Below are 21,193 nucleotides of genomic sequence, written 5' to 3'. Positions count from 1 at the left end.
TGCTTTCTTTACTACTACTGTCGGTCAATTCTAAATTCTGAAGTATTCTGGATACATGCGTGTTCTGTAAAAAGCCCTTCACTACAAGACATAAAACTAGAGTTCTCATATAATTTTAATCTAAAATTCATAGTCATTTAGTGCTACATTTGAGGTTTAAAATTATATCAACAAGTGCAATTATGTAAAATTAGCAATATAACCTAATTTTTCTATATGAATCATCTTATGGTTACTAAATATGACAGCAAGCTAATGGATTTTAAATAAAATAATTCATTTTGTGCAAAGTACAATAAAGTTGCTTATTCTAATGAAAATATAATACAAATCTTAAATTACACTTTACTTATTTATAATTATTTTTGAAATTTTTCTGGTTCAGTTTTTAATGTATTTGATTGCCATTGTGTATAAAAAGAAAGCATAGAAGGTAGAGTAGATATTCAGAGTATGCATCTGATTATGGTACATTATTGAAATAAAGGAATGTAAAAATTAAGTAGAAATTTAGGTAATCTATATTTTAAGTACTTAACTTAATATCAGTAAGTTTGTTCCACTCCTTTAATTCTACAAAGAAATTAACTCGTATCTTAAATGATCTGACTATGAGAAGTAGATACACTAACCCTATGAAAAACAAACAAACAAAAAGGCAATTTAATTACTGATACAGAGCTATTGGAATTTTCTAGGAATTTAGGTAAAAGTTAAGATGAAGTAAATATCAGATTTTGAATGACTGTGTAATTTAATTGCAAATTTATATTAATGGGAGTGAGATCTGACACTTGATTCATTCAACAAATTAACACTTCATTCTTATTGGATGTAAAACATTGTAGGAAATACAGTGAAAAATAAGGATGAACTTTGCCCACAAGGAGCTTACAGTCTACTATGAAAAAAAAAAACAATGACATAGCTATAAAATAAAAGAGAAAGTAACGTGTCATAGGAAAGACTCAGATAATGTATGATGGGGGCTATTAACATTAGCATTTTTTACGATAGTATCTAAATAGCCAATAAAATTAAAAAAACAATAATTCACTTGCAAAATAAGTGATGTGTCAAATTTTGTGATTCTATAGGAAATATTAACATGAAATATTAATGCAGTATATGCTACTAGTCACCCCTTCTTTAAAAATGTTCATTTATAGAATAAGAAACTCTTAGCAGTATGATCTTGCCAGAGTTTAAGTGGCTGTTATGGAATCATCTAATATATGGAGATGAAGGCATTACTTTAATGTTTTAAGAACTCAAATTAATTATTTAAACTACTCATGACACATTACTTTCTTGCACACAAATTTGCTCAATTAGATTAAAATGATGCAGGATTCCTCGATGGCTCAAGTGTGCTCCAAGGAAAGCTAGAAGGTTGTACAGTTAACTCCCAGGGTGTAACTCTAAACCATACAACCTACTACCTCAACCCGGATGCACACAGCGTTCAATGTTGCTTCAAAATCCTTAGCACATCTTCAGTCTGCTCCTCCAATATGGCGGCCATATACCTATAGTCTTGATTAGGATGTAGATATAATAGCCTAACATTTTACCAATAAACTTAAATACATCATATTCAGTTGACCTTAACTTCTTAAATTTGCAGAGTTCATAATACAAATTTTCTCCTAAAATTTGCTCCTAATATAGTGCTATGAGCGATTAGTGTGAAATCATTGGCATCCAGATGTAGTTTTCAAGAGAAATAGGCTCAATGACAAAATAGAAATCCAGTGATAGTCATAATTTACTTATTAAAGATGATGAAATGTACTAACCATGAGTGTGAACTCAAGCTTCTGAGCAGGATCCACTGAGACATTCAGATCTGGCTTCCAGCTTTGCTATTTAAAAACTCAGGTTGCTATATCTACCCTCTTGGATTCAAACTTCAGTTGTTATCCTATAAACCTTTCCAAGTGTTGATAATTGAAGCCTACCTTTGTAAGGAGACGAGGATCAGTAGATAGCAGCCCTCCAAAACCCCCGAAAAGCAAAGGCAAAACATAACTACCTCAAAATTAACTAGAGTTTAACAGAAATTTGATTAAAGTATTATTTAACAATATTGTGCAAATCATTTTGTCAGATTACCACACTGACACAGACCCATAGAAGCGAGCTTGTGCTGTCCACTTTACCACAAGATCGGATCTACGGGTTTATGCCAATGGGCAACATCTCACATGGGTTCTCAATTCATGAAGATTTTTTTTCTCACTCAAAACGGGTAAAATTAGGAGATGAAAATTATATCAATTATTTTGTATTAATATTTTAATGTGAAGTTTTATATATATTAAGTTAAAGTTTTTAATAATGTTATACACTAAAAACACTAAATTCTACAAAAATTCTAGACTAAATACTAAAACCGTGTACATTAAAATAGTATAGTGAAAGATTTTCAGAAATCACTTTTGTTTTAAGACTGAGTAGTTTATATTAGACCATTTTGATCTAAGATAATTTTGAAAAGAAAAAATTTATTCACGTATACCTATATGGATTACGTAATTTGAAGGGAAGAATACAAAATTATGAGCCTGTACTTCAGTTCATATGAACTATTAAGCAAATTGTGTAAGAGTTAGATTGTGCTTTTTTTTCTTTATATCTTAATGGTTTCAAGGAATTGGTTACACTGTAACTTTCTCATGACACAAGTTGAAATCTTGTTGATAGGCATAGAACATAAAAAGTTATTTAAAAATTTAAACCAATACAGATGTGTACATAATTCAAGCAAACTTAAAAGAATATTTAGATAAATTAATATCATAAAACTACATTTAATGACATATGGATAGAATTATATGACTACTCACCGCCAATATTTATTCTTCAGATTTATTAGATAAATAATAGTCTTTTAGACACATTATATGTAAATTAATTTAAAAAATATGCTTAGTACGTATTATATTGCTACATCTGAGACTCAAATGGTCAACAGGTTGAGCAAAAATAGTTATTTAAAAATTTAAACCACAAAATTATAAGCAAACACAGAAATACAAAGTTATATGCTGTCACATACATGTATTTTAAGATTCCATTCTCAACAACAAAATTGTAAGTTGTATATTCATTCATAGTTTCATTCATCACCAAAAAATTCAGCTTTTAAAACTGAATCTTAAGAGTGATAAGCAATAATCCCACATAAAAATTACTTAGCACATATTGATATAAAAATTTTAGCACATATTGATATAAATGAAAATAAAATGTGTTTTTATAGACTTTTTATAATTTTGCCTATGTATTTTCACTATCAGTTCAAAATTAAGTCCATATTTAATACAAACTCCAGCAGAAAAATCAACAACCATGCATTAGTTGTAATATAAATTTCAAACTACATTAATATATTTATATGTGCAAAAAAAGATAATATTGTTTTAAGTTTTATCACAACTGTAAGAATATATATTTTTGTAGTACTCCCTTACTAGATTACATCTTTTTAAAGCACAACTTTATTTTCTCACAGTAGATTATTTCACTTCTTTTTTATATGGTAAGACTAAAATATCTCTTTTTTCCCATTTTCTATTTTTTTACATCTCATCGTATTTTAACTATGTTATATTTATGGAAATACAACCATGTTTTCAAAGGGAATCAGATTAAACATTGATCAAAAACTCAGAACAATATTATACAAAGGTACTATGCATTCTCAAACCATTATCAAAAATTCCATCAGCTAGATTCTTAAAGGCCATGAAACGAATTCTTATAACTAAATACAATAAAAAATTTGGCTTTTATAAAATATTAAACATTAGTTGCTGTGTTGATTTTTAATTTTACCTGAGACGATTTTCTCTTATGATCACTTTCTTCACTTCTCATATCCATTTTAAGTTTTTTTTCCCTAAAACAATCACAAAAGAAGATAGATCAGACAACTGCTTGTGTAGGAGAGGCATCTGCATGAATGGTGGGAATGAAGGTTGACGATCGAGAGACAAGAAAACACAATATCAAAACGGGCAAAACCTTTTAAAGTATTTTTTTTAAGGCTTGGAAGACTGAGAGCCCCACCCAAGACTACTCATATGACATATAATGTCTCTTCATAGTTTCATTTATGTGTTCATTTTTGGTGCTGCTGTTTTCACAGAAACAGATTTGAAAGTGAAAGGAGACTGTTAAGGAAGCGACTTAGCTTTTGTACAATAAAGTAGTGAAAGCTGAAAAGAGATTTGGATTTGGCATGGAGCTTAATAAGATAATTAAGAGTGTAGAGATTAATGGCTCCTAAAAATAACATTTAAAATAATGTTTTTCAACTAAAGGATCTCGAAACATGAAAACAGGTTTGTAAATGTTAATTAAGCCTGTGAAAGTTGACTTTCCATTAGCTGAGGCAGCATAAAGGAAAAAAGAGCTATTTTAAAAATAATTAGTGAACAATAACTGATAAATTTAATAAAACACTTTATTTGAATAATATCAGTATAGGGTATTGTGATATCTTACAATTCTTCAGAGAATAAAAAGAAAAGAATTAATTATTCCTATAACATAGTCTCACTTTTTATCCTGAATATTTTCAACACAATTAAGTATAATTTTAAAACTTAACAATTTGTTTCAAATGTGTTCTCATGAAAACCATTAGAGCATCAATTCTTAATATGCAACCCATAGCATTCACTTATGTATGTATATATATTGCATCTTTCAAAAGCATTTTCTTTTCTAAGCTTTTAAAAATATCATTAGAAATAATTTTAATAAAAGATTTAAAAGGTAGAGTATATTTCAATTCCTTCTCACTGAACCAGGCATTGGATTTTGTTGTAACATGCTCAAATTATTTAGCAACCTACTTCAGAAAACAGACAAACTATTAGAATACAATACATTTCTCTGTTGAACCAATACAGTGCTCTAAACTTAAAACAAGTTTGTATGTACTTTTCCTGACTCAATCATTTAATGGTATTTCCAATGCTCGTGACAATTTAATCTAAGACAAACATTTCTTTTAAAATAGTAAAGCATTTTTTTAAATAGTAATGCCGTGTTATTGTAGAGAAACTTTCTTCTCTACTTAGCTACGTAGATGATCTTTTCATTCCTATTTTTGTTAAAATAATAAATAGTCATAAGCAACTTAAAAATATCTCCCCCAAACTGAATTTACTTATCATTTAATGTATGCACTAATGGCCCTTTTTCAGAAGTTCTGAAACTTTCTTCTTTCACATATCAAATTATAAACCACAACACATAAAGGCTTTACTTTCTTTATCAACTAAGGACTAAATGCTCACTTTTCTTGGACAGCACAAACAAAAACGGTACACTAAAAGCACAGATAATATTTTAATGCCATTCTAAAATGCCTATGCAAAATAAAACACATGTACTATACTTTTTCATACATATTTTTCTATTTACGTAAGTTTCTAGTTTATCAGATTAGAGTAAGAGAGTAAAAGGAAAAGGTTAGGAATAAAGTGGGGGTGAGATATATAAGAGTGAATGGAAAGTTCAAGGAGCTCCTTTATAACAGTAGTCTTAAAAGAAACAAAAAAAAGTTATACCTGATATTAAAGGTGCGCTTTCACCAAGTGCAATATATTGCTAATTAAGCCACATTTCTGAACTATTTTTTTTTAAAGACTCATTTGGTTATGTTGCTTTACAAAGCTGCTGCTATACAAAGCTCCGATGTCTCTGTAGTTACACAAGCCAATATTTGCTTTTTTAAAAATATTTTGGGATTTGATTTAAAATTTTGTTTGTTTTTGTTTTTAGCAGGAGCATCTCTCTCTCTCTCTCTCTCCCTCTCTCTCTTTCGCTCGTTCACTCTCTTTTTTCCCCAGCACTGTTGCGTGGAGTAGGACAAACTTGCATTTTTTTTTTTCTTCAGGGCTTCTGTAAATTCATGGGGGGGGAAAAAGACCAGGGTGCTTGTCTTCTTTTTCTTTCTTTTCGGTATTCCAGGCACAAAGCACTGCGCAGAAGCTGCACCAATCCTTGCCGTTCCTGGCAGCAGAATGGTAGAAGGTGGGAGAGACCAGGAATCCTTCCAGGCTGTGCTGACTTTAGAAATGAGGATTGCACACATTTTTCTCCTGAACCCAAAGGGTGAGAAGGCAGAGTGCCAGTTTGCTACACTGCTGCAATGATCTCATGCTCACTGCTGCTGTCGTCCCGTTTGCCCAGTTCAAATGCCTGTTCATAAAAACACAACGCCACCCCCCACCCCAAGTAAGAAAAAAAAAACCCAACAAAAACAAAAAACCCAACTTCATTCTTCAGCCAGCAGAAAGGTATGAATACATTTTAAAGCAGGAAGTCAAAGCCCAAATTGTAAAAGCACGTATATACAGTTTTTAGGATTCACTTGTTATGCCTCAATATTCTGTTTATATTTTCTTTCTTCCCCCCACCCCCCATTTAGAGATAAGCAGCAGAATTTATCAGGCGTGAAAGGGACAGCCTCCTGGTGGCGTGCCAAAAACCCAGAATAAAGGCGAAGTTGTGCTTCAAAGCTCAGTCGCTTGCTGAGCCTGGCTAAAGTCAAGTATTAAGATCCACCATTTTCTGAGCCATGCTAGAAAAGAAGCAAAAAGTCAGGACCGTTGCTGCTTTCCAAGTCTCCGTTGGCACCATCACAAAATCTCAGTCGTAAGGTCACATGATTCTCTGCCAAATGTAGAGTGCATTCCCATCAACCATTCTGCTGATACTGCGAAGGCAGCTATTGTCTCTTTAGACCCAAAGTTCAGCCCACTCTTCATTGAATTAGCTGAAAAACGCATCACCTTTGGGGGCTGGGAGTCATGGAAACGTCTACCTGGCAAGCTGCCCACTTTTTCTGCCCATCAACCAGAGATGGAATTGTGCTGCCTAATGCAATGATGACTTGGAATGTGAAGAGTCTTCCAAAGTGAATCTGATTCTTGCAACGCCTGTTTCAGTTTGCATAGAAAACTCCGGCTTCTTGTAGTTAAGAAGGGGGGCACTCTTTCCTACTAAATGTAGCAAAGAAAGGTCTGAACGTGCCTACTCCGCAACTTTTTTTCACAAGACCCAAAGGGCTATCAAAAGAAAAGATTGGACACCAAGAAAGTTTTCAGAATTAAAAGTATTCTTTTCTCTGTCTCCTTCTTACCAGAGAATGCAGCAAGCTGGGAATATTTGTTAGTTTTTCACATTAAGATTCAACATTTATGATATCTCTTCTTCTCCTTGTTCTTCTCCTCCTCCTTCTTCTTCTTTGGTTTAATAGTTTCTGATTTTATCTGGCACAGATTTTATACTACATGGGCACAATATGCCCTAGCAACACTGAGGACGCATTATTGCTGCAATCTCAGTCTAAGTGGTCCTCTGGGAGTCTGTTGTCTCTTCAACAGCACAAATCCTTGCAATTGGGTCCTGTGGTAATCCTCACCAGAACCCAGCACAGCTGCTGTGCAAAATTGGTTGAGACTGACTCATGGAAGAAGTGCTCTCCCTCTAACTTCACCCTTTTCAGTTTGTCTGTGAGGCATGAAAGATGACTTTCAAAGATGCGAGGAATATATCAACAGTCCTTGGGCTGTAAAATGAGATGTCTCCCTTGACACAGTGAATTTCCATCTTAACCAATGACTTAAGTTCACACGGACAGTTCTATCCTTCCTAATGTTACTGTCTTGAATTGAACTTTTCACCATTTTCTTAGTGCAATCAAGTCAGTCACCCAGGAAAGTCAGGATTATTTGTATTTGAACCAAATATACCCATTAGTAAAATGGAATGATATTCTATTACATTCATCAAAAATGTTTCAAATAAAAAAAAGTATTTTGATAATGGAATAATTTTCACAAAGAGTAAAATTATGCTGACAAAAACTTAAAATCACATCCATTGCTTTACAAACTGCTAAACTAACCTTATCCCCCATCCCAAGTAGTCACACATATGCATGTTGCACAATACAGGGCAAGCATTGAGAGGATAATCTATGACTTCCAAGTGTTGGGCTGGGAACACTGGGGTCTTCTCGGATTGGGGGCAGGCAAACTCCCCCACCCTTCAGACTTTCACAAACCCCGGCAGCCATGCCAAACTCCTACAGCCCCTTATAACTCACCCGTTGGCCCTGTTCTTCCGATTCATAAACTAAATCTCTGAGGAGATCCCAGCCAAGCAGCTGAAATTCATTCTCACACTGTTCTCCTGGCTGAAAAGTTTGGGGCACTCTCAGGGAAGGGGCAGGTCCAGTCCCCACCCTGCCGGAAGCCCTCGAAATCACAGCCGCACCCATCACTGCCGCCACACTAACACTCCAGCTGCATGCCTTCACTAAGAATCTCTGCAGACTCATCTCATCTCTCCAGATCCTGAAGTTTCTGGATCCAAATCCCACAGCACTGAAATTCCAGCATTAAATCAAAAGTGTGACAGTTCTAGAGGAGATTCTACTGGTGACATACTATCTCCCCCCCACACACACAAAAAAAAGAAAAGGTAAACAGACAAAGTGAAATGTGTATTTCAAAACTCCATTATGCTTAGATATTATCTTCTGCTGTTTAAACTATATTTATCAGTTTTCATGAATGTTTAAATCCCTTTTACAGATGATATAAAATATGGAAAAAAAGAATTTTCACTTTTGAGAATGGGCTACGCAATTTTACCTCATCATCTTGATAACATTTAAAAACTCTATAAAAGATACAAAATATAAAAAAAACTCTGGAAAGTAAAATGAAAACAGACTTTAAGCACCTTACAACCAAAGGAACAACATGATGGTGAGTTCTCTAGGCCTGATTTCTGCCTCATGGTTCCATATTTTGAACCTGAAGAAACTGTGACCCAGAGTCCACCAACCGGTATCTCCAGATTTAAAATGTCACTAATGAAATCTTATTACAGTGGTGTTTTTCCTACCCAAATTAAAGTGTCAGAAAAGGGCAGCTTAAAGCAAACAACAACAACAAAAAGTCCAGAAAGTTTTGGCCCAAAACCACTTCGTTGCAGTCAAACCGCATACAAACATTCACTCCACCACTTCCTCAGATGTCCAAGTAGGAAAACAAGGACATATCTTTTCTATGTTAGAAAATGATCCCAATCAAAGTGGCTTAGGGACACCTTAGAAAGGACTGGGACATTTATGTCTATCAGGGGAAAGAAGATCTATCCTCAATCCCTGACAGTGAATGCCAATAGAGCATAAACTATAATCAGAAATAAACAATAATCCTATTTTTCTTCCCTGCCTGTCAAAGTAGAGTCAGAGAAATAGGTATAGTGGAGAATGAGGCACTAGACATTTCCCAAAAATTTCTGAAAAGTAATAATACACTACTATTACTGCATATCTCGTATTAAAAAAAAAACCAGCATTTCCACGTGGATGTGTTATCAGACCATCACCGTTAGTCATCAGTCTCTAGTCTGGGAGGACCAAGACTGACCAAAGAAGAGTAGCACTGCTGTATCACAGTCACAAGAAAACCTGCCAATCACGTTTACATGGTATCAATGGGGACCAAGATGTGGACCTACACCTATGTCTGACAATGATTAAATAGTACCTCTTTATACCACCTGGAGTTATGTAATAAGCCAGCTAAATATAAATCTTATGCAACATGGTCATAATATACTAAATGCTAAGATTTCAATTGAAAAAGTGAAGTAGTTCTATGTCAAACTCATTGTCAAACGACAGCCAATACTTCAGTACACCAAGATACTGTTACCTCACAAAAATTAATGCAGTCCAGAAAATGCTTCAGTGAACAATTATAATGTGGTCGAACAATCATGAACATGGCAGAAATATTAAACAATATGGATTCTCAGAAAAGAAACAGAGAAGCTAGAATGATAGTACAGAAGGCAGTATTATTACTGTCACATAGTTGATTGTAGGTTCGATCTTTAGCACCCCATAGGGTTCTATAAAACCCACAAGGAGTGATCCTGGAGGGCAGAGTCAGGAGTAGAAAGGGAGGGAAGGAGAGAGCGAGGGTTGGAGGAAGGGAGGAAGGAATGTGAAAAGAAGAAAGAAAAGAAATAGAAGTTATAAAATAATAACCAAAAGGAAAATTTCATTCTTAAATATTCAATAAGTAAATCTTTTTAAAATTTGAAGGTAGAAAGGAAATAATCAGCAAGAGGGAAGACTAACAGGAATGACTCTGCTGAATGACACAGAGCAAGAAAACTTGAAAAAAAATTACAGGGATGCAGACATCTTTGAATAATTAATGTAAAAGATTAAAATTGTGTCACTGGAATCCTGGGAATGATGCGAAAGAAGGCAATTTTTGAAATGTACTCAAATAAACACAGCTAGTAACTTCCCAAAGTTAACAACAGGCACACAGATGCAAGAAGCTGAGTAAACCAAAAGCAGGAATGTTGCAAAGAAATCCACACCTCAACACATTATGGTTAATTTTCTGAAATCGAACAACATGGAAAGCTTTTACTTTTTAAGTAGGATTAACAGGGTCCCAGGTACCATTCTCAGTAATGTGGACCTGATATGTTGGATGGCCAGACAATAATACAATGCTGTTCAGTGCAGCAGAAATGGGAAAGGAGAGAGAGGAAAACCATAACTTTAATTCCAACAGATAAGTAATAGTAACATGCAAGCTTCTCTTCAGGAACTATGGAGACCAGAGAGAAGGGACACAGCATTATAATGATCAAAAACAAAGGATTGCCTTTGTCCTCGGAAAGTATCTTTATCAATTAAAAAGGAAATAAATGCATTCCTAGATAAAGGAAAATCTTGCTAATAGAAGTTTTCCATAGAAGAACTATTAAGGAAGTGTGAAGCCCAACAGGAAATGATCAAAGAAGAACCTTGAAACTTTCAGAAGAAGAAAGGATTCAGTATTAAAAGTATATGAAAAAATTATTGACCTTCCTATCCTATATGTGATAGGCTAAATGGATTAAGGGTAAATATAAAAAAAAATTGAAGATACAAATGGGAGGTAGTTTCTATACCTCATTAGAACTAGTGAAATTAAGCAACAGTAGACAATTAGGACATACATACAATGCATAAAGCAACCACTATGTCAGGCCTTACAGCCTTACCATCTGTCAATCCTCAGATATGTAATAATAATAAATTATATGTAATAATTTTAACTAAACAATTCAACGTTCTAAAGTTGTTAAGCTAATCGTCAGGAAAACAAGAAGAAAATTCAAATATGAATAGATGCAAAAAAAATCTGATAAAATTCAGTACCTGCTCACAATTAAAAGCAGAATTAAGAATTAAGGAAAGACTTCTTCTGTTAGTATATTATTTTTACTACAGAAACTCCTACGCTCTTCACTATACATAGCGATGAGACTAAATGCTTTTTATCCTAATATCAGGAATAAGACTAGACTCTTCTTTCCATTTTAACTCAACATTCTAAGTTCTGTTATAACTCATGTTGTTATAACTCTCGCATGGCAGAGCCTGCCAAGCTACCCGTGGCATATCCAATATGCCTAAAACAGTAACAATAATAGGCCTCATTCCCCTGACCCTGAATGAGACAGGGATGAATGAGATGTTACTGGCGCCCGCTCCAGCAACTTGATGAGCAATGGCATGACAGTGATACAGTGATATAGTGATATAGTTATTGCAACTCATGTATATCCACAAAACATTTTAAAGGAAGTAAATAATAAAATGACATTGTGATACAATTTTATATCACTCAAAAACAAAATATTTAGGTAATGATATTTTTAAAATACAGGACTTAGATCCTCAAAATTACAAAATGCTGATAAACAAATGATCTGCAGAGATTTATTGCGTTCATATTTTAACTATTTAACTATAATAAAAATGTCTATTTTCCTCAAATTTCTATATGTGGTTAGTACATTTACTATCAAAATTTATTGTAGTGATAAAAAGCACTATTTTAAATTTTATATAACAAAGCAAAGAACTATAATAGCTAAAATAAATTTAAAAGTTTATTTGGAGGAATTATCTAATTGAAACCATTTTACATGGTCTCTGAGCACAGAGCCAGGAGTAAGCTTAGAGCAGTGGGCAGGTGTGACCAAAAATTAAAACACACACACACACACACACACACACACACACACAAAGGAAATGGTGCTGTATTATTGAACTTCCACAAGTCCTAAAACAAAACAAAAAGCAAAACAGAGGAAGAACACTGATATTTTACTCATAGCCTATGCAAAAGTTCACTCATAATGAAACTTAGTTTATACATCTTCTAGTAAATGAAAGTAATATGAACTCTTCTTTTCTGTAATCTAGAAAAATGCAGATTAAAAACCACAATGAGATATTGCTGACCTAATAGGCAGAGTTCTATGAGAAGAGAGGACATTACAAACATAAATAAAGGAAAATAGTATCATCTCTAAACTAATCAGTGTGGATTTTTGATCATTTACATTATTGCTGAATGTAAAATGGTACACTCACTCCAGATAAAGATTTGGTAGATTGTCTTAAAAACTAAAACAACCTTTTAGTGGGGGGTATATTCTAAGTCAAGAAGCATATACGTGTTAAGGTGTAATAATAAATGTTTCAGGGTGTAGTAATAAGTAATTGTTATTATATAAGGGTGTAATATAAGGGTGTAATAATAAATGCTGCATGATATATAATCTTTTCCAAAAATATAAATTATGCATTGTAATATAAAAAGTCATAGAGAACTCATAGATGGAAGAATGTGGCAGTGCTCCCATAAAAACTATTTATAAAAAAAAAGAACTAATTCATTAATCTTTCTTCAAAGAATATGTGTTTTCCCAAACACATATTAAACATAAAATAAACATTTGTTGTAAGTAGACTGTACAAAAAACAGGCCCTGTATTTGGCGAGCATGCTATAGTTTACTGGCATCCAGGCTAAATTACTTTTTTTGGAATCTTCTATTGATTGACTTATGATTCTGGCTTTTTTCTCTCTTTTTTTTTCTTTCCAGAATATCCACATTTCAAAAGCTTCTAATATCATTCATTTGGGAATCTCCCCTTGCTGTCTTTTCATTTGCATTTGTTTTTACATTATCAAGGAATACACATAGGAGATTTACTGTTAAAATTCAAAGCTTGGAGCAAATCAGATATTTAAAAATGTTATTTGTAACAACAAGTCTCACAATGGAAACATTACTGGTGCCCAGCTGGAGCAAATCAATGAGCAAGGTGATGACAGTGATACAGTGATATTGTTTCAATAAATTGCTTCATACTTTTAGAAAAAAAGGATGCATTTTATATGGTTTCTTTGAGGATATATGCCTTGAGAACCATTGAAAAAAGAAATTGCATGAACCAAACTATTTAAAAGATTCATATTTGTGGCTAGAGTGATAGTACAGTGGGTAAGATGTTTATCTTCATGAAGCTGACCCTGTTTTGATTCCTGGCATCCCATATGATTCTCTGAGCACTGTCAAGAGTAATTCCTAAGAGCAGAGTCAGGAGTAACCCCTGAACATCTCTAGGTGTGACCCTAAAAGCCAAAATAATATACAAAAATTCATATTAATTTAGACCAGAAGTTGAGAGGGAGAGGAAGAGATAAATAAAAGGCCATAAGATATAAAATTGAGTACTATTAGCCATGTGGAAAAATGAAATGGTGCAGCTCCTTGCAATGTGGAAGGAACGGTAACATGTTAAGCAGAATAAGTCAAAGGAAGAGGGACAACTACAAAATGAACTCTCATCTGTTGGATACAGAGAATCAAACAAGGGAAGGCACTGAAAATAATAAATCCTTGGCATTGGAATACGATACCAATTACCAAATAGCATGGGGGTGGAGGGAAAAGGAAGACGACAAAAGAGACATAGGGACAGTGATGTAGGGTCACAATCATTTTGATGTTGAAGGATTATAGCAATTTTTAATATAGGTACGTAAACTTTAATATAATTTTAACTACCCAAACAATAATAAACAACAATTAAATTAAAAATGAAGTAGTTGGGGGCTGGAGTGATAGCACAGCAGGTAGGGTGTTTGCCTTGCACGCGGTGGACTGAGTTCATTTCCCAGCATCTCATATGGTCCCCTGAGCACCACCAGGAGTAATTCCTGAGTGCAGAGTCAGGAGTAACCCCTGTTCATAGCTGGGTATGACCCAAAAAGAAAAGAAAAGAAAAAAAAGAAGAAGTTGTTGTAGATTTTATATGCATGGTGTGTGGGACAGAGTGGTCTTAAAATCTGAAATGTGATTACTTCAGGACAACAAAGATCTTGAAATTGTTAAGCAATTTTTTCCTTAGACTGAGATGACAGCAATGCCAAACCAACCAGCCAACTACACTTTCCCTAAAGAATATAACCTATTACCATTGTTTTTCTTCTCTATAAAAGTTTCCCATAATCCTATTAATAGAAGATTTTTAGTTTCTTCTATTTTGGTACTGCTCAATTTAATCAATTCCTGCCCAAATAAAACCACAATTTTATTAATTAATTAATTAATTTTGCTTTTTTTGTCACACCCAAAAAGGGTGTGATATGGGGTTTACTCCTGGCTTTGCACTCAGGAATTACTCCTGGTGGTGCTCGGAGGACCATATGGGATGCTACAAATCGAACCCGGGTTGGCCTCATGCAAGGCAAATGCCCTACCCACTGTACTATCACTCCAGCCTCACAACCACAACTTTTTAAAAAAATGTTCCTGTGGACTCAGACATATAGACCCATGGAGATAGTACAAGGTGTTACCTTGCTTGTTGTGCATGTGACTGAGACCCTTTGATCCTGTCACCACGTGTGGCCCCTTGAGCACTGCCAAGAGTGACCCATGAGGGCAGTGTAAACTCTGAACACTGTGGCCTCCAAATACAAAATGAAACATTTGTTGTTCTCAATATAGTTAACAATGTTTACAACAGAGTTAAGATTTACTGTCCTGATGCATACTTACTGCGTTAGACCCCCTGCATAGATCCCCAAACCCTCCCCAATATGCTTATGTTCCTTTGAGTTCACCCCTTCATTCCCTCCTTCCCCTCCACATGATAATCTCAGTGTTCTAATCTAGGGCCAAGCGTTTGTTGTAGTTCATTACTGTTTATTTCCTTGTATTGCTATTTCCATATGTCTCAGATGAATGAGATGCTCTGGTATTCCCCCTTCCTCTGACTTGTTTCACTTAACATAGGCTCCAGTACTATCCAAGTTACAGCAAAATGCAAGATATCACCTTTGCTTAGAGCTGCATATTATTCGTGTGTGTGTGTGTGTGTGTGTGTGTGTGTGTGTATAGTAGCACTGTTGTCCCGTTTTTCATCGATTTGCTCGAGCAGGCACCATTAACGTCTCCATTGTGAGACTTGTTACTGTTTTTGGCATATTGAATACACCACGGGGAGCTTGCCAGGCTCTGCCACGGGATACTCTCAGTAGCTTGCCGGGCTCTCCGAAAGGGACGAAGCAATTGAAACTGGGTCAGCTGCATGCAAGGAAAATGCCCTACCCACTGTGCTGTTGCTCCAGTCGCTCCATATCTATATCTATATCTATATCTATATCTATATCTATATCTATATCTATATCTATATCTATATCTATATCTATATCTGTATCTGTATCTATATATACAGATATATATGGTATAGCTTTTGCAATCTATATATTTGTCATTGCACATTTCATATCATAGCTGTTGTACTAATTCCTCAATGAACATAGGTATTCATAGATCTTTTGCGAGTAATGTTACTTTTTGTTTGTTTGTTTGTTTGTTTGTTTCTGGAGAACCACAGCAGATGGCTCTAAGGGATTACTCCTGGTGGGCTCAGGGGTCATATGGGTTAGCGGTGTGCAAGGCAAGCACCATAGCTGCTATACTATCACTCTAGGCCCTAAATGGTTATAGTTTTATTTTATTATTCTGGGGGTATCTCACCCAGTGATGCTTAGGGGTTACTCTTGGCTCTATGCTCAGGAGTTACTCTTGGTGTGTGGGAGAATCATACGAAGTGCTGGGTATTGAACATGGTTGACCATGGGCAAAGCAAGCATTCTCCCTCCAGCGCCAATGTGGCTGTGTTCCTGAGATAAAGGTCACAAAGTGGAATCACTGAGTGATAAGATCTCTCTGTTCTTTTATTTTTGAAAAGCCTCCATTAAATTTTCCATAGAGACTGAGCCATATAATTTTCCACCAACAGTGAATTTGGGTTTCTTTCTTACTACATAACTGCTAACACTTTACTTTCTCCAACGTTTTTAGTATATGCTGTTCTCCCATGTGTGAGATGATACTTCATTGACATTTTGATTTGCATTTCCCTGATAAAGAGTGATATATAAAACATTCTCATATGCCTACTGGTAATCCACATGTTATTTTCAGCGAAGTATCCGTTAGTCTCTTTCCTCATTTTTTTTTTTTTTGCTTTTTTGGGTCACACCCAGCGATGCTCAGGGGTTACTCCTGGCTTTGCACTCAGGAATTACTCCTGGCGTTCTTGGGGGACCATATGGGATGCCGGGGATTGAACCCGGGTCGGCCGCGTGCAAGGCAAACGCCCTACCTGCTGTGCTATCACTCCGGCCCCGTCTTTCCTCATTTATTGAAGGGGTTATTAAATATTATTTTATAATTGAGTTTTTAACTATTTATCTAATGTATAGTTTGGGACTATTTTTCCCACTAGGTAGGATGTCCTTTTATTTTAGTTTCTTTTGTCATATAAAACTTTTTAACTCGATATAGTCCCATTTATTTATTTTTGTTTTTCTTATCTTGGCCGATGGAATCCAACCACTTAAGACAATTCCGAGGCTTATATCCTGGAGTCTTTTGCCCATTAAGTTTGTACTTCTTAGTGTGTCAGTTTACCTTTTAACAAAATTAACTTAAGTCAAAAAATTAAACATAAAGTACAAAAGAGAAACTTATAAGCAGTTTAGATGGTCACAGAGATAACATATGATTCCTTGTATAGTCTTCATGCCAAGACTTCATCAAAATGTGTATAAAATGATAATTCTATTAGAAGTATTATAAAATTATGTTTTTTTCATGACATGATTAATTAAAGACATTACTAAAGAATGTTATTAAATCATTCATACAAAGGAGATATTCTTGAATCATCAGACAATATTGTCTGGAAATCTTTAGACAATTAGAATGAATAGATGGAAAACAAAGCCTATTTAATTAACATAATTCAAATAATATAGATAATTAAATTGCTTATTATTATTTTTACCCATATATCCAACTAAATACCCATTAAGAACTTATTGCCATTTATTATTGTTATATTGAACAGGAGAAACAAACTATTTCAGTTGGAGTAGAAAGCTTTAAAATTAAATATAAAAATACTGGAATATAGAAGAAATATAAAGAAATATAAGGTTTTACTGTTATTGACATAATTTAATATATATGCCTAAAAGAATTATGAAAAATACTTAATATGTAGATGTGAGTAGAGAATTATCAATGTTAGAGCTTTAAAATGATAGTATTGATGATAAGCAGTTAACATGAGTTGATTCAATTGACTCTCTAAAGTAATTTCTCCAATCTAACTTTTCTGAGCATGGATAAGTTCATAAATGTATGATGATGTTTGCCTACACAACACTACCAATTTTGCATTAAAAAAGAGTGCTCACTTTATGTGTTAGAAAACTGCTGCTTTAAATGACTAGATATTAATTGTTAATGTTGAACCATAAAATTATAAATTTCAATTTTAATTTTTTAAAACAGTGAAACTGAATAAAAATAGAATCATGAATCTTTTATAAGCAGTTTTTTAATTATTACAAATTTGAGGCACACCCAGCATCATATCCTTGAAATTATATAAATTACATAATAAGAATTTAAATTAAATAAGTGTGATATTAAAAAATATCAAATCCATACATTTAAAGTTTATACTCTCCTTTGTCCAAAGGATTTTTAAGACTATCGAGATATAGTAACAATTTAAAAACATTAAGTATGTCAGGTTTAGATAAATTTGAAGAGTCACTACTTATATGATGGTTTTAGTTTGACAGTAAAAATAACATTCATTTTACATTCGAATGACCCTTTATCTCTTAATTCATATACAAGGAGAGGTTCACACATTAACCTTAGAAGTATTCAAAGTCTTGCATCTTCCTTGCCATCCTAGTACTAAAGCATTAAGTATGAACTAATTTTGATTTCATTATTTCATCAAAGGAATGAAGAACTACTAGAACTTCTATTACAAAAAATGGAAGTTCAGCAATACTGTCATAAAGAGTCAGGCCCTTCTTTTCATTTAATAGGAGGAACCATGAGTGATTTCTTGATTTGATATAAATGTTTATATGACTTCACCAATTGCATTCCCAGAAATAGTGACAATCTTTGGAAATAAACACAGTGTTAGCCAAGGGGCTCCAGTGAAGGAAACTTAATCCTAAATCTCTTGTGATTTGGGAAACACTTCTGGGAAGATCCTTCTACTCTCAACTGAGAACCTGTAGTTCATTATTCTCTTCTGTGAAACTGGATTATTTGACAGGAGTGTTTTGACTCAGTCCAATCAATAAGCTCAAGTGAAGTCCAAGTGTCATATAAGGATGCTTGAAGTATCAGAAACAAAGTGATTTCTAATCAATGCCATTCCAGACAGGTGGAAGCATCCATTCTATAAGATACCATATGCCTAATTGCACATAAGGACTGACACTCGGTTTTCTATTTATTTTATCCCTCCAGGCCTACTGTGTCTGTTCTTAATTACAGACAACACACTGTGTTTTGCAAAGTCATATATGACCTGACTTTCCCCTCAGCCATATATTGTTAATTACAATATTTAGAAAAATAAGAGAAAATTGCCCTCAACTTGCCGCTAGCAAGTTGCTGGTGCAGTGCTCTTGGTAAGTCTGCGTTATCTTCTCTGTGTGTGATGACAATTTCTCCTGAACATGGGTGTGGTTGAATAAAGAGCAGGCAGAATTAGCAAAACATGGTTATTCAGAAGATACCATCTGTAGTCAATTGCATTAAATTTGTTCCAGATTTATAATGGGAATTATCTAGATTATTCCCATATTGGTGAGCACTAGTTTGACTACATCAGTTTTTATTTCCTTCAGTCTCTCAAAGAGAACAAAATGAACATTCAACGAGATCCTGGTCTGTGCATTTGGAATTATCTCACGGTCTACAGAAGAAATTTGCTGCTCATTTGCCACATGCAACTCTTATCTATTACAATACTAAACTGAGTAATATTGTCTGGCTAACCAAAAATTTTTATGCTGTAAATGACTCAAATATTTTATTCATGTTACTTTAATGAATCAAGATTATTTCAGAGAGTATTATTAGTTACTAAAAGTAAAAGTGATTTATAACTGAGTAATATCTCATTATTCTCTGATAATATGACATCAGAGAATGAAAAATAAGTTTTCAGTGTAGAACTTTATTCATTAGTAGGAAAAGTATATTTCAGTTTAAGAATATACTTGTATTGATTGTATTGATATACTAAACAAAAAATACTATGAGTTTACTTATTTATCTATTTATTTATTTATTTATTTATTTATTTATTGCTTTTTAGGTCACACCTAGCAATGCACAGGGGTTACTCCTGAATCAGGAATCACTCAGGAATCACCCCTGGTGGTGCTCAGAGAATCATATGGGATGCTGGGAATTAAACCCGGGTCGGCTGCGTGCAAGGCAAACACCCTACCTGCTGTTCTATTGCTCCAGCCCCACTATGAGTTTATTTTTAAGACTTTATATACTATTATTATTATTATTATAGGCTTTAGCTATTAAATGTTGGTCATTCCATAATAAAAGAAGAGTTTATCTCAAAAATGAATTTGCAGTGAGAGACTGAAAAGACAAGTTACAGACCGGGTGAAAATATTTACAATGACCAATCTAAGAACACTTATCTAACATATTTATACATATATATATGTATATATATATATATATATATATATATGATGGAAAGAACTATGATAGCTCAACAACGAGAGTTGTGGAAGTGTGAACTAGAGAGTACAGGGGGTGAACTTACTGCATTGCACATGTGGCTGTTCCTCAATTTTTCCCCAGTATTATATATGGTTGGAGCAATAGGGCAGCGGGTAAGGTGTTCATCCTGCACGAGGCCAACCCAGATTCGATTCTTCCATCCCTCTTGGAGAGCCGGACAAGCTACCAAGAGTATCCCGCCTGCACAGTATAAGTTGGCAAGCTACCCGTGGCATATTCGATATGCCAAAAACAGTAACAACAAGTCTCACAATGGAGACATTACTGGTATCTGCTCGATCAAATCGATGAGTAATTGGGATGACAGTGCCAGTGACATTATATATGGTCCCCCAGAACTGCTAAGAGTAAACCTTAGCACAGAACCAAGAATACCCCTGTAGCACTGATGTGTGTTTATCCAGTTAAAAAAATAGCAAGCAACAACCCCACCCCCTGCAAAAAAATAACTAACTAAATTAATAATAAATAAAGACACAGAAACAGAGCCATGGAAATAGCTTGAAAAGGTGTAAAATACTACGCATTTGGGAGCTCTATTCAATTCCTAGCAATCCCTACTCCCAGGTGTGGGCTGTAACAAAAAAAATCAAGAATAAATAAACAATCCTATCAAACAATAGGGCAAAAGACTTTAACAGACACCCCAAAAAGAAAGAGATAAAGAATGGAAAATAAACAAATGAAAAAAAAAGTTTCAAAATCATGTTATCTTAGAAATACAAATTAAAACAAAGAAGAAACACAGCTTCATAATTGCCTAAATCCAAGCCACAGGCAGTGCTAAATGTTGGGAGGAGGACATCGAGCTGTAGAAATTGTCATTTATTATTTTTGAGAAAGCAAAATGCAAAACTAAAATATCGACTTATGACAGTTTGTTGTTCTTTTATAAAACTAAACATACTCTTACCAAATCAAACATTACCAGGCATATTTTGAATATGAAGCTCTTTAAAAAGAAAATCATTCAGTGTATCCCTGGAAATCTACCTAATTTAAGCACTTGCAGCTAACACTATGCCTTTAGATTTTCCCAATAACCCCAAGGAGAAAGATGTCACCCACTTTGGAAGTGTTATATTCAATAAGTCAGTGATTGAGCTCCTTGA

At 34.2% G+C, this 21,193-nt stretch overlaps 1 long non-coding RNA gene across 1 annotated transcript in view; it reads right to left on the bottom strand.

Annotated features, from left to right (window-relative positions):
* Positions 1-3,153: 3,153 nt before the first annotated feature.
* Positions 3,154-21,193, bottom strand: part of LOC129401575 (uncharacterized) — a 353,431-nt gene continuing 335,391 nt past the window's right edge. The window contains exon 6 of the long non-coding RNA XR_008628409.1: positions 3,154-3,904. This is a non-coding gene — a long non-coding RNA (uncharacterized LOC129401575). The remainder of the gene's footprint in view (positions 3,905-21,193) is intronic.

The sequence above is a fragment of the Sorex araneus genome, chromosome 2 (assembly GCF_027595985.1).
Source record: "Sorex araneus isolate mSorAra2 chromosome 2, mSorAra2.pri, whole genome shotgun sequence".
NCBI lineage: Eukaryota > Metazoa > Chordata > Mammalia > Eulipotyphla > Soricidae > Sorex > Sorex araneus.
The sequence above is the reverse complement of the archived record's forward strand: the minus strand, read 5'-3'. Positions and strand labels throughout refer to the sequence as shown.